The following is a 14,215-nucleotide window of genomic DNA, read 5'->3' on the forward strand; positions in this document are numbered from 1 at the left end:
AAGGTAGCATTCTCTTGCCCTATATAATATATAATTTTTCAAGCTTATGTCATATAAAATTATAAATTACTAGTGAATATTATTATATACAAGTTTTTTTTTTCTCTTTTGTTCATTTTAATATTTTATTAAAACAACAAATAAACAGAGATCTTTCTTCCTATTATTATGTTATAACCATAAAATACTGAGTACCATAAGAGTGGAACAATAGGAGATTGAACGGAAGGGCATTTCAGTAACTTCGATCACAAAGAAGTTGGATGCCAAAAGGTGGCCAGCAAAACTATTTATAGCGGCCAGTGGGAAAGCTTCAGGCCATTGGTCTCTCTCTCTCTCTCTCTCTCTCTTACTGTTTCAATCTTCGTTTCTCTTTTTAGATGTTCTCGATCCTTTTCTCTCACTACCTCTTCTTCATCTAGAGGGAGAAAGTAAGGACTCATGGTGATTTCTCTGAAGAAATGAAAATGAGTCTTTTTGTGATTTCACTACACTTCTGTCTTTGTTTGATACAGCTGAAAGGTGAGCTTTCACATTTCATATTCTAGGGTTTTGTATCTTCTCAAGTTGAAGTTTGGTTATCTATTTCCTTTGTACATCTTTTTGCTGAGATCAACTATTGTTCCTTCAGAGGATGGGGAGAGCATCGATTTATGCCTTTTAGATTTCTTTAGTTAATATTTTCATCTTTGCTTCACTTCTTTTGTTTTCTGATTTCTACTATTGTGTTGTGATTTCTACCTCTGATAATTTGTTTCTTCCACAGAAGGCATTTTTCCTTTCACAGGGAAGGAAATGATTGATTGGATTCTTGGTATACAGTACAACTAACATTCTTATGATTAATTTCTCTCTGTTTTTTCTTGTGTAGACTGGAAAATGGTTCAGAAGTATTCCAATTTGAATTTCTACTTTTAGCTGCTTTAATTTTGTTGTGCATCGCCCCTGTTTTGTGCGTTATTTAGTTGGTAAAGATGGACATGCCATTTATATGTGTTTGGGTGCATGATGTAATTTTTTTTGTTTAATACCATGTGTGGGAATCAATACCGAGTATGCATGACAAACATAGACAAGAATATTGTCACAGACAAAAATATCGACAAAAAACGTTTTGCACATCGGACCTAAGAACACATTTATTCTATTTATGGAATTTTAATGGCTATGGGTCACATTTTGCTGTGGTATTAATTGTCTCATAATCAGTCAAAAGATTGAAAGTTTTGTACTAAACCTCTGGCCATTCTTCCAAGAATGGATTTTTAAAATTCGGTGTTTCTATCTATAAAATGTGATAAAAAACAAGATTTTTTGGTAGCCTTCCAGTACTTAGGGTGAGAGGCTTATTTGATCTGAGTTGAGATCTTATTTTTCAATGTTTTTGGACTTCCTCTTTAATGTGAAGACTACTACTATCATAAAAATTACTTTATGCGACTTGATGGATCGTTGCCTTCAGATTATAGTTGAGTGCGATTAAAACTGAGGGAGGTCCATATGATTGAAGTCCTAATTGAATAAAATGATAATTCTTGGGGGTTAAAAGCTGAGGGAAAAAATGTTATATGAATTAGTCCAAGAAGTTTAGATATTTTTCCATAAAAGCTCTATTGTATTACTAGATATTTAGATTCCTCATCAGTTGATTTGTATTACTACATATTCAGATTCTCCTTTTCTTCTAATCTACCGATATGATACTAAGAAAGAAACTGGAGGTTCATTTTGTATAGAATACTATTCAGATTATTAGTTGTCACTAAACTTAAATATAGGATGTCATAAAATGATAGCATTAAAAGCATGAGTGTGCTGTTGAAAGTCTAAGAGACACTTCCCTTTAGCTTCTTTTTTATTTTTTTATACTTTATTTTATCTCTGTATTGCCTCTTGATAGAGTTCTTTGGGTTTACAAGATATCACAAAAAATTGATTCACTACTTCTTTAATGTAAAAACATGTTGTCATTGCAGTCCATGGATTTACGGAATTTATCAGGATTTACTACTTCTAGAATCATGTTTTATACTCAATTTTTTTTTTTATTATATGTGGTTATGGTATTATGAAAAGGGAAAAGGTCATTTGAATGATCCATCTTGGTAAGCTTATTAGGGTGCTCACCACTTTTTAGTCACGTGTGGAATGTCAGTAAAATGTTTTGGTTCTTCCCTACATGGAGCCAATCATATCTTTATTTACTTTATCCTGAGTAATTATAACTTTTTAAGAGTTAAAATATGTATTTTCATGTATTACACATGCCATCAAAGAGTTTCCATCTGTATTTCAACTTTCAATTGTTGATTTCACCATATCTATCCTATAAATGACTTGATAATCCTCCGGCCTTTTTTTTTTTTTTTTTTGCTAAATATCAGCAATAATTATGTTACTAAAATAAGGAAATGGATGTACAGAGATAAATTTATCTCGGGCATTCCCAGACTGGAAGAATATACAAATTGATTAAATCTCCACCTTCGGCATTGCCATCAGTAGAGAAAACCAACTTAAGACTAATCAAATTACTTGAGGATTGTTTTCCATTAATGTAGTTGAAATGGCAGCAGATGTGCTCACTTGGAGGTGTGAGAATTCAGTTTGAAGCTCTGTCACCTCATTCGTGCGTCTCATGGGCAGTGAGCATCCCCCATTGTCAAGCTAAAAAATTTCATTCCCATTGGGACTAGTCAATACTTCTTGCTTATCCTGTTTCCTATACAATCTCTCACCTTCAGATGAATTTGTTATTTCTTGAATTATCTGGCCCTTCTCTGGTGTTACCGTTGCAAACTGTATGGATGCAACCCCGTCTGAGGGATAGTCAGCCATTGTTTTGGGTGTGAATTAAGATCATAACTGTGATGAAGAACTGGTAATCCATCTGTAAGTCATCCCATCACTTCAGTATCTTTCTGAGATTATCTCACACAAAATCAAATAAACTTAAAAAAAAAAAAAAAAAAATCCAAAACTTTGGTTCTTATTACTGAATGCTTTTTTTCTTCCCTCTTAAATGAAACAGGTAATCAAAAAATTACTACAGAGGAACAGTAGAACAATCATAGGAAGGAAAGTAAACAAATTGGAGTAATAAGAGAAGACCTTGTGTTAACTCACTCAGAGGCTCAGATTGGCAATTGCTGTTATTCCAGAACTCAGAGTTGGTTGAGCGATCTTGGTTCATATTATAATTGCTTGCATAATAATAGATGAGGAAAAAAGGTGGGTTACTCGCTGCATTATGGATTCCTTGTAGATTGGCACTTGTGGAATGATGTAGCAAAATTTGAATTGTTTGCTAGGACAGGGAAAAGGTCATTTGAATGATCTGTCTTGATAAGCTTATTAGGGTGGCTCACCAATTTTTAGCCACATGTGGAATGATGTAGCAAAATTTGTTTTGTATGGGGAAAGGTCAATCAAAATGTTTTGGTTTTCTTTCCTATATGGAGCTAAATTTCTTTATTTACTTTATCCTGAGTAATTATAACCTTTTAAGAGTTAAAATAAATATTTTCATGTATTACACATGCCGTCAAAGAGTTTCCATCTGTATTTCAACTTTCAATTGTTGATTTCACCTTATCTATCATACAAATGACTTGATATTCCTCTCGCTTTTTTTTTTTTTTTTGCTACATATTAGCAATGATTATGTTACTAAAATAAGGAAATGGATGTACAGATATAAATTGGGCATTCCCAGACTGGAAGAAAATAAGACTTTGATTAAATCTCCACCTTCGGCGTTGCCATCAGCAGAGAAAATCAACTCAAGACTAATCAAATTACTTAAGGATCCACCTTTGGCAGAAACTGAAAAGCAAAAGAAAGACGAAGCATCCCAGAGAAAGTCATATACGATCATTTCAAAGTGAGAATGAGTCCTCTCTTCAACTCTGTAATCCTTTTCTGAAAATATAATAATGGTTTCAGCTATGATATTTCAAACTTGCATCAGACTGGGTAGTTTACTCAGGGAAAATAATCCTCTGTTTTCAATTCTTGATTTCATTGTTTAGATACCTGCAGAAACGAAAAGTAAAAGAAAGACGAAGCATCCCAGAGAAAGTCATATACGATCATTTCAAAGTGAGAATGAGTCCTCTCTTCAACTCTGTAATCCTTTTCTGAAAATATAATAATGGTTTCAGCTATGATATTTCAAACTTGCATCAGACTGGGTAGTTTACTCAGTGACTGAAATGGGTGGGTTGGCAGTCTGATGCAAACTGTTTAGCAGTATGATAAACAAAATTAAATAAATAAAAAAATTGTCGAGGTTTTTATGGCCTAGACTGCTCCTGCAAACAGGTGACTGCTTGTCTCTTGAATTGTTAGTAGAGCCTGTATTGTTCCCAATGGATTCATTGCTGTTGTCTACTTCTCGTTCTTCAATATTTACTTGCCATTTGATGGTGTCTACCATTTCCTTTCCTTTCCTTTGCAGTTCTGCCATCATGTCCCTTGCTGCAAGATTTCCCCTGCAGTCAAACAGCAATAAGAGAGCATATTGTAGAATGAGAAGTGGATAAGAGCAATGATCTGATGATGGTGTAGCCTGCGAAGAATTGCCTTGCTTGTTCTTTCTCAACAAATGGTACATGAGATTGCTATTGGGATCATTTTGACGTTTTGACATAGATTGTGAGCCACACTGCTAAATGGCACACGTTTTGCTACTGATTTCCTCTGCTTGAGCATGTCGTTGGATGAGAGGATGGCTGTTTTTGCCATTGCTTAGGCTGGAACATGGCTTCATTTCTCTTCCTTGGTCTTCCAAGTCAAAATTTAGCACCTGCCTCCCCTACAGCCTCTGCAAGTGGATTTTCTGAGGTTTCGAGGCCTTTCGTCCTCACATGCTTCCTCTTCCCTGTTGGGTTCTGTTTGTCACTTGCCAGCTTTGGAGTCACGGGCTTCGGAGTCCTTTTGCATTTGCCTTGTACGACGACTGTGGGCCTGTGCTTCTTCCTTTTAGGCGTTTGCTGTGGTGTCTTGTTCAGATCAAAGCTATTGTCGCCTACCTTTCCAAAGTCATGGTTTTCCTTTAGTGTGGTTGAAACTTGAAACAGAAACGGAAGATGTGCCCACCAGGATATGTGAGAGTTCACTTTGAAGCTTAACCACCTCGCTCATGCAACTCATGGGCCTTGAACAGCCCCCATTGTTGGGCTTGATCGCTTCGTTCCTGTTGGGAGTAACAAAAACTCCTGCTTATCCTTGTACAATCTTTCACCTACAGATAAATCTGCCCTTTCAGACCATGGCTGGTCCTGAATTATCTGGTCCATATCTGGTGTTAAAAGTCCAAACCGCATGGACATGGCCCTGTTCGAGACACCATCAGCTATTGTTTTGCGCAGTGAATTATGATCATAGCTTTTGATGGTGAACTGGAAATCTATCTATAAAGCATGTCAAAAAGAAAAAAAGGAGCACAAACAATTTTTTCTCCCATTATTGTGATCGATTCATAGTTTCAATCCGATTACACGGGGTGATTTTTTGTCATGACGGGTTTCCTCATACATGATATTGTTCACTTGATCAAGGGAATAAGGCATGTGATTCTGATTTATCTAGTATTTGTCATGGCGGATTTTGAGGGGAGGGTTTTTGTACTCTAGTGAATCCACCTATTTGGTGAGGTGTTTTGTAATCTAAGAGGGATTTTTCTTTTGATGATTGGTAGCCTCTAATATTAACTAGAGAATGTCATACCACGTTATTTACAAGCACTCGGACCATGACCAGGATGCTTACCATCATCCTACAAGACTTATCACGATTTCAGAAGCTGTACTTTGCACTCACAATCCATAACAATAATCATCAAATCAAATGCAGTGGAAAAGATAAAATAGTAACCATGATATTGTACTGGAGGAATTCTAATGTGATATAATATTACATAACTCACTTTATCTCATCAATTAAATATCAGAACATAGTTCATAGTATTCCACAAGTATAACATCCAAAATGCAAAAATGACAATGGATAGCACATTTCGTCTGTCGCGATGCCTGATAAGCACAATCGTTGCATGCACAATCTCCATAATGCTACTCGGTCTTTGGAGTCCATTAGTCTTCATACCCGGCCATGGAGGAGGAAGTGCCGCTACTCATAGGTACATTGTACCTGCATCATCATTTATAAAGGAATGTGCACGTGGTTTGAGCTTCACTCAGCTCAATGAGGGATGGGGTTTCTGTATTGTATGATGTAGTTCATTTTATTATCCATCTAGCAAAAAACTAAGTCACTGGGTAAAGTGCCACTGCAACACTTTAGGTAGTACCCTAGTCTCGGAATTGTCCATTAATCACTCAATGGTACAAACCTTAGCTATGGTTAGGAGTCTATAGGTCTTGAAATGCAACCTTATTCACCGAGAAAACCCTTAATAGCGCTGTCCTAGCGCCATGGTCTTGGAATCATACATCAGTCACTCGGGCTCGGTCTGCCTCTGGTAATAATCACATCGTACTGCGGAAATGATATTCCGAAAAGTCTCATCAGAGTTACCACTATTGGTTATCCAACACCTATCTTCTGGTTGGCAAGGGGGCGTAGAACAAGATAAATCATCCTAACCATATGTAATATACTTGACCTTGCATAACGATACAGTTAGGATGTCGAACACGATACCAGAATCACCTCCCCGATGGCTCATACTTTATATCATATGGGAAATCAATGTACATAACCCATATGGAGGTGGGCTCTTATAGACGAAACCCAAGAATAAAAAAAAAACAACACACACACACACACACATACACACACACATCTTTTTTTCAAACATGCCTTAGTCATAAGACCTTAATTATATAAAGTGTGATCTTTTGCTCATGTCCCAATTTGAAGAAAAAAGGAGAGGAAGAAGATGGGAAGAAGGGAAGAAGGGAAGAAGGGAAGAAGGGAAGAAGAAGAAGAAGAGGAATTAAGCTAAAGGGGAAGGGATATTCAGCATTCACTCACCATCTACACAAAGATTAGTGGATTACCTCTCTTTCTCTCCCTCTTTCACCTCTTAATTTAACAATTTGACCTTAGTTCCCTAAAACCTAGTTATCCTACCAACTAAACCCATGAATTGGGTTGGGATTCAATGTAGAAAACCCTTTAATTAAGAATCTATGTTTCATATTTGGAACTGGAGAACTCATGTACATTTTCTCTGTTTCTCCCTTTCCAATTGGTACCATAGAACCCAAAATTTTCCTATAAGGTAACATTTACTGTAATTCATAACTGTAAGATGTATAATGATTAAAATGCATGCTACCTATCTACACAATTGAGTTGCATGCATGCATTCCAAACCCAAGTGGGTGAAATCCACCTAAATTAGACAAAGTTAAGTTATATCATCTAAATGCTGTAGGAATTTGAGTTGGTCATAGATGTTTGAATTTTAAAAGTAACCGCAAGCGTATGGATTAGTGTAGCTAGTGGGTCGAACACTAGGAGAGCAACCACTTTATTTTTAGCTTCTTTTAGTGATGCGAAAGTGTAACGATTGATTATATGGTGATCTACTTCTAATTACCGTCCTAACACAATGCATCTAAAAACATCCTAACCAACACAACTAGGGAATTTGGAAATTGGAATTGAAATTAAAAACTTAACCATTTACATATAACCGTAACCATTCATCATCTAAGAATTTAAATACTCAAACCACGAAAATAAAAAGTAAATAACTGAAAGTAAAAGTGCTGAAATAAAAAATAAATAAATAAGATAAAAATGGGAAAAAGCTAGAGAGGTACACAAGTAGGTATCTCTACTTAGCCTGAGGGATGCACCATAAATAATACGAGCTTCCCTACTTGACTAGAGAGTACTCTTACAAGGGGTTTTCTACTTGGCTTTAGGGGAAGGGATGCAATATAAATAATCAAAATAAAATGATGATTCTATAGCTAGAGAGAGGCAAAGCCAATGCATAATCTAGCGATGAACCTTGGGGGAAAGGTAGAGCAATAATGTAAAACTAAAAATTTAAAACCTAATTTAAGAATAAAAGGGTAGTAAGAAGAGGGAATGAGAGGGGGTGAGAAGACTACTGTAGAAGCCTACTTACTTGAACTTCAATACATGAACTTGAAAACTTGGTTGAGATTTGAAATACTACCAGTACTAAAAATCAGATCTGGAATAAACCAAATCTGAAATTGCTAGTACTAGAGAAAACAAATCTGAAAAGAGAAACTTGAACTTAAACAGAGATGATTCAAAGCTTGGATATTGTCACCTAGATCTAAACCTTGAACTAGAGAATTAAAATTACAATACCATAAACCATAAACATGAAAAACAACTTGCATTCATTAATTAAAACTCCATTACAAAAGTGTTTAACCAAAAAGTAAGAAGAATTAAAAAGAGACCAAACTTAGAGAAGAGAACTAGAGAAAGAGATAAAACCCTAAAATAGAATTGCGCCTAAGGAGAGAGAAAAAGAGAGCACAAAAAATAATAACTAGCCATCCTCTCCCCTTGAACATTTTTTATTTATAGAGAAATAGGGAGAGAGACCAACGATTAGGGTTTGGGGGGCCCATAATTGTGAGGTGGAAGAGAGAGTGTAGCCCATGATTTTCCTATATATTTTTTTTCTATTTTTTCTCGTTACTTCCTATTTTTTCTCTCTTATTTCCTTCTTTTATCTCTCCCTCTCTCTCTTCAAACTTGCATACAACCCTTGGACGATGGTAGCTAAGAGATTCGAACTTGAAACCTCCTAATGAGCAAGGGATTTTGCACACTATAACTCACCAACTACTCTAAGTAGTTGTTGTTAACCAAAACGAATCTTTAATCACTTAAGGGTGTGGTCCATCGATCCTTGTTGGCATTTAGAATATTCCTTGTACCTTTAAGACAATTGCAGATAAGCTGGTTCTGCATCTCTATTTAGTTCTGATCCATTTCTTTTTTCTGGCCCGAAAAGAATAGTACTTTTAATTGAACACATCTATCTTGCTCAGAATTTCATCCTCTTCACAACCATGAAAAGAAATAGAACCTCTTTATGTGTAAAATTGGAGATATAGCGCCCGATAGTCCTTAAGGCCTTGAAAATATAAAACCTACAAAAAGAGAGTACAACCCAAGGTAGCTCCATTCTAAATATGTAAAATGCATGTTTTACTACCCTAGATTTCACACATAAATGTGCTCATCAATAGACACTCAAAAGGACCAAGGAGCTCTGAGAGTGGAATCTGGGTAAAAATCTCATCTTCAGAGCTTCACCAGTTGATGACCATCGATGGATCACCACCAACCGGTGACCATCCACCGGTGGGCTTTTTATCCAATCTAAAGCTACTAGTTTATCAGTTGGTCACCACCACCAATGGGTCGTCACCAACCAGTGCCCATCTGCCGGTGACCCTATTGAACACTTATTTCAGTGTTAGTCTCAAACCATGATTGGATTTTTATGAGAATCAATTCAAGACATGAGCATTGACCAAATTCACTTTAATTAGGTCACGCGGTACGAGAATATAGAGTGGATGCACCTTTTCGAGATGAAAGGTGAGTGGATGTTGTATTTAGTTTACGGAGTGTTTAAAATTGATTTACTTTATGTATGATCGTGTTGGTTGTTTACTTTTTTGTTATTGTTATTTCTTAAAAATTGATGCCTTGAGTGAGTGTGTGTGTGTGCAAGGTTGTGATTGTAGTAGTTATGGTGGAATACAAGGTGGCCAAGGGTGGTTCAGGAACCCTATTCCGTGTATGTTACGATTGATGATTGTGAACTCACTTAGAATGCATATGGTTAGGATAATAACCCGGCTGCTACAACCCCTTGCCAATATGGGGAAAGGTATTAGCTAATTCCGATTATGGTAGGTCTAATGAATCTTTTCGGATACTACGTTCACGGTATGATGTGATTGTTGCCAAAGGTGGACACAATCTGACGTGATTGATGGTAATTCTGGTGCCAAGGAAAATATAGGGATATTAAGAGGAAAATATAGGGATTACTAATAGGCATTTATTGGGTAACTAAAGTGTGCATGTAGGGACCGGTATGCTCCTGACTCGCAACTAGCTTGTATGGGTGACCAATGGCACATTCTAGGACTAGGGATACCACCTATGTTGCACTACCACTAATATATTATCTAAACTTAGAATATTATCTAGGTTGTATAATAAAACGAACTCATGTTTGCATCATAGAAAATTTGGCTGTTTTATTCATTACATCATATTGGATGCGTCTGCTTTATTGCTTCCACCCCTTATTGGGCTTAGTGAAGCTCACCCCAAGTTCATATTCCTTTTTAGATGGTGACACAGGTACTCAGATGACAGCTTGTGGTGAGATACTGACTATTGTGGCTGAGAAGTTGTGGGTGCAGGAGTATGAGGAGCATGATCCTGACTGTGTCTGTGAGCATTGTGCCTACGGAGCACCTTAAAGACGACTATTGATCATTTTCTTCTTTCGATTCTTTTTGTGTAATTATGATGTAATACATATAATGTATTTTGTGAAAGTTATGGAGATATAAACAAACTTATACTTGTACATATTGGATATCATATAGAGGATACCCAGTTCGTACTATGGATATGATTCTATACTTTGTTAACTTATTAGATAATCTTGTGTAAAATGTCAAAGTACTGCATCTATGGATCCTGTAGGGCTGGACATAAGAGTATGTCTAAGTCACATGCCTTCCTTTGAATGAAGGTGGAGTGTGACATTACATGTGTAACAAGTGTCAAAATGTGCCTAAAAGGGTTTCCAATAAGGTTCCCAAGAAGTCCCCAAAAGGGTTTAGTTACAGTTCAGAAGGACTCTCTGGTAGGTCAATGGTCACTGTGGATGACCCATCTGTGGATATTCACCTTATAGAATCTGAGTTCAACAATAATTCTACCGGTGGGTCAGGTCTCAATGGTGGACAGACAAAAAATCTGTAGAATTTTTGGATTTGTCCACTGGTTGGTCTCATCGATGATCTATTGGTGAAAGTCCAAAGACTATTCTTCAACTTAGATTCCAACCATAGAGATTGTAGAGGGTCACTCTACCTTTCTTCCAAGCCTATCGGACCACATTTCTAATGGTTGAATCGGGAGTTTCTACTGAATCTCCATTTGAAACCCTAAAAATTGGGTTTTCTACTCAAACCACACAACCTAAGCTTGAGAAATATGATTATTAAGTTGGAGGGTGTGCATTGAGGTTCTACAATCACTAGGAGCACACCCATTTTGAATCCTCAAGCTTCAACTTTGGGATTTAACCAAAAACCCCTAAACTTAGGTCATTTCAAGCCACAGAAGTGAAGAGGGATAAATAGGGAAAGCACCACCAACCTTCGTTGAGAAAGTGTGGACAACAAGCTTGAAGCCTCACCTCCCCTTGTTCTTCTTCCCTTCTATTTCTTCTTCTTTCTTTCCTTTCTTTCTCTCCCTCTAACGTTTTGGGTTTGAAGTAAATGAGTCTTAAAAGGCTGATTTCTATTTATAGGCACAAACAACTAAATTGTTTTCTTAATAAATGCATTCTCACCAAAACTCCTTAACTCCTAGAAGCTGCAGAACTATAAAAAAGCCGGATGGCTCGCATTTCTTGGATCGCTATGTCACGCATAGAAAGAATGATCACTGAGTGAGCAAGTTGAAAAACTACAGTGTGCGCTAGCAGCATACTTCAAAATGGATGCGCGCGAGTTAGCGCAACGGGGTTCGAGCCCTCAATCGGAAATGGTTCGTTTCTGAGCAGGAATAGGTGGACTGGAATAAGCGTGTGATTGATCGACTCCTATTATTCTACATGTTAACAACTACCTCCCCCTCTAACTAGTATTTGTAGCCCACGCTGCTTGCTTAGTGAGCCCTATGGGGAGCTGCTTCGCCCCTGTTAGACTATGTGGGCCCTCCATCTTGACTCCATAAGGTGTTAGTAGATCTCTAGTAGTGATGGGTCAAGCATAGGGATCTATCATGAAGTAAATTCAAATTAGATTGGATTTGGGCATGGGTGTAACACTAGTGGACTCCAGAGGCTGAGGAGCACGACAGGTTTTGTGCTTGTGATGAATGTGCCTACTGTGTGCCGTGATTGAGGAGGGTGATGCAATTATCATTTTTTTTTTTCTGTATATTTTGTTGTTAGACTTATGGAGTACTATGAATTATGTCTTAACTTACATATTGATGACATAAACCTGGTTATATAATATGTATATCATTTTTAGATTCTGCACAGTATGAGGATCATTTATTGTCTTTGTTCTACTACATTTGATTTTAGTATGATTCTTGTTTGTGGATTGTGAATGTAAGGTACTGCTTCTGAGATCCTGGTAGGTTTTGTAGGACATTACTAAGCATCATAGTCACATCTCTAGTATTATAAGGAATTAGGTGTGGTAACCTAAGTGAATGAATTGCAATTCCAACATAAGATTAGTTCTTAATTACAGTTGCAACGATCTAATCCTAAATGTAATACAATAAAAAACGTAAGAGTCTCTCTTACATATATTATTATTCATTTACTAATATGAATACCATTAACATAAGAACAATAAGAGCTACATATAATTGGATATAGATACTTAAAAAATGCCACTCATAAGGAATATTGTGGGTTCCTTATAGTTTTACATTGGAGGGACACTCATTGTTTGCTTGGAATTCTTCTAAAATAATATCTCTCTCTCTCCATCAAAAAATTATTAATACTAAAGTTTATAGTAGTAGATTATCGTTGGAATAAGAACAAATTAAAAAAAAAAAAAAAAAAAAGTAAGACATTATTCTTATGTCAAATTTAAATCAGATGAACTTATTTCAAATAAATTGATTATGTGACATATGGTGACTGGTATAACAATTGACTCTCAAAACCTTGATACTTAAAATTTTTGTATTATATGTTCATTGTGATGGTGATGTTTTAAATAAAGGGTAAGGGCACCCTATTTGTCTAGCTTTCCCCACTTTCAAGCACACATGGGTGTGAAAATACCCAATGTGCATGGGATGACTAAGTCTTTCCACATGCAATTATGTCTAGGCGTGGGGAACGCTAGATGGACATAGATATTTTCTCTTAAATAAATTTGTCTTTTCTTATCAGTATAATTATTTATTTTATTTTGTATTCTATGTGTATGCACATTCATATAAATACTCAGATTTTTAATGAGATACAATTTAAATCTAATTGCTTAGTGTATTATGCAATTCCTTACTCAAGTCTCAACCTCTCTTTAGGTTTAGGTATTGTTCAAATTTGGTAAATAGCTTTATACCCATTCCTATTAAAGTGATTATCTTAAAGTTGATATCATAAATGTGATTTTACAATTATGCATCATTCAACTCTCTCTCTCTCTCTCTCTCTCTCTCTCTCTCTCTCTCTCTATATATATATATATATAATTTCACACCCCACCTCCTATAGTCCAAGTTATATGGCACTGGTTTCCAAGCTCAGTCAGCCTACCTCCATCAGGATCACAAAAGTAGTCAACTACCTCACAATGCTCTAATGCCAATCAAAGTATGCATATAAAATTCGTAGCATGATAATACAATTGGTGACTTTCTATAATGATAAATATAACCATATGAGCCAATTTGAATTACCCACAACTCAATGAATAATATTTACATCATACATATCATATGAATATAAACCACAAGAAAAAAAAAAGAAAAAGTAAAAAAGGGAACACTTGTCCACAAACGCAGCCTCACAACCTTTGCCGAACTACTATTTGCTTCAGCTCTAGTTCCACTATCTAAAAAGAAAAATCCACGAGAGATGAGCTACACCAATCCAGTGAAGGGTGAGTAGGCAAGCACACACATCTAATCATGATGCCAAATGTATGCTCACAAATATAATCTATAACCATGATGCCACAATGCACATCCATATGATCTATTTTCATTTTTATAGTCCATTCTAATTGTTAAGTTTGAAATGTGGGTATAAGGGCTATAAGCAACGTAGGTGGTATCCCCTCCCCAGTAGGTCGGGCTCTAGAAATACAAGCTAGTTGTAAGCAAGAGTATCCAATTCCAAAAAGAACCTCGATCCCCCAACCAACCCCTAAATAGTAACCCCGACACTCACACATATAATGCGTCGTACTGCGTTGTTCGACAGCCATGTGTATAGTTCATTGTACCA

The 14,215-nt window shown here is 36.4% G+C and overlaps 1 long non-coding RNA gene across 2 annotated transcripts; it reads left to right on the top strand.

Annotated features, from left to right (window-relative positions):
- Positions 1 to 331: 331 nt before the first annotated feature.
- LOC122061839 lies at positions 332 to 5,744 on the top strand. 2 transcript variants are annotated; one of them, XR_006134729.1, is made up of 5 exons: positions 332 to 522; positions 2,424 to 2,892; positions 3,032 to 3,231; positions 3,695 to 3,883; positions 4,460 to 5,744. It is a non-coding gene; the product is annotated as an uncharacterized LOC122061839 (long non-coding RNA). The 2 variants fall into 2 exon arrangements; XR_006134728.1 differs by lacking the exon at positions 332 to 522 and having other exon boundaries at positions 539 to 2,892.
- Positions 5,745 to 14,215: the final 8,471 nt, after the last annotated feature.

This window comes from Macadamia integrifolia, chromosome 14, assembly GCF_013358625.1.
Source record: "Macadamia integrifolia cultivar HAES 741 chromosome 14, SCU_Mint_v3, whole genome shotgun sequence".
In the NCBI taxonomy this organism is placed as follows: Eukaryota; Viridiplantae; Streptophyta; class Magnoliopsida; order Proteales; family Proteaceae; genus Macadamia; species Macadamia integrifolia.